Source organism: Neophocaena asiaeorientalis, unplaced genomic scaffold, assembly GCF_003031525.2.
Source record: "Neophocaena asiaeorientalis asiaeorientalis breed wild unplaced genomic scaffold, Neophocaena_asiaeorientalis_V1.1 scaffold188, whole genome shotgun sequence".
NCBI lineage: Eukaryota > Metazoa > Chordata > Mammalia > Artiodactyla > Phocoenidae > Neophocaena > Neophocaena asiaeorientalis.
Window position 1 is genome coordinate 5,124,940 of NW_020174156.1, and position 1,359 is coordinate 5,126,298.

Below are 1,359 nucleotides of genomic sequence, written 5' to 3' on the forward strand. Positions count from 1 at the left end.
AAAAGAATTACCGTAGGAGGAAGGACCAAGAGGATGCCACTGATGTTCTCCTTCCCTAACAAAATTGTAAATGTGAATCAAAGCTGCACTTTGAGTGGAGCTGCAGGAATTCATGCCAGTATCAAAGATCAGGAAGACATAGACTTGGCGATTTCTGTCATACTCCCATTCTTTTCCCCATCATTTCCTACCATTTCTCCCGTTAGAATGGAGAATGATAGTGGACTGTGGTAAAGTTAACAAGGTGGTGATTTCAATTTGGTTGAGGTTCCAGAGATGATCTCCTTATGAAGCAAATTAATGTATCTTGCGGCATTCGGTTTGCAGCTACTGATCTGACTGCAGGCTTTTTCTCCATTCAGATAAACAGGTTTGCCATCACCTGAAGGATAAGTAGCACAACTTAATTCTCTTGTTTAAGGTCATGTCAATTCTGATTCTGGATCATAACGCATGGCCTGTAGGGATCTTGACCAGGGGATGGCAAACATTTTCTGTAAAGGGCCAGACAGTAAATACCTTGGATGTTAGTCCATGTGGTTTTGGTTGCATCTACTCCACTTTGCCGTTGGAGCACCAAAACAGCCACAGACAATATGTAAGTGGATGAGTGTGACTGGGTTCCAGCAACACTCTATTTACAAAAGCAAACTGCAGGCTGGATTTGTGCTGCAGTTTGCCAACTCCTGATCTTGACCATCAGCATCTATAGGACATGATGCTAGCCCTACAGTGATGACAATGTGAAGACCGCAACTGGAGAGCAGGAAGTGGCAGGTGCCCTGTGACAGGTGAGAGAGAGATTCTGAAAATACAGGGGTTTGCCGTCCCAGTGAAATTCCAGAGGGGATTTTAATATTAATAATATAGAAATTTAGAAATACAGAGATAATATAGAAAAGTTCTTTATCTCAAGCTCCCTACCACTAAGAAAGTGGCACTATATTTGGTAAATTTCTTTGGATTTTGGAGTCAGTCTGCAACATGTTGAGGTAACTCGCTTCGCCTATTTACAAGGAAACCAGAAGAGCAGCCTGTGGCTCTATGGTTAATATGTTTTCTTTACTGGGTTCACACCAGGTTTGTCTACACCTGAGTGGAGGACACATCTACCTGTGTGTGCATGGAAACGGTGGCGGGCATGAGTAGGGATGGTGTCAGATTGGCCAGAAAGGCAACTTGCCTGCCTACCTCGGTGAGTAACTTATGAGTCAGGCTCCTGGAAGGACTGTGGTATTACAGATCATGAAACCCAAAAAGGTGAACAGGGATCTCAGGTTTCCTCTTAAGCGGAATAACAGCTTACCTCACCTTGATGTTAAGAGCTCTTGGGACTTCCTTGGTGGTGCAGTGATTAAG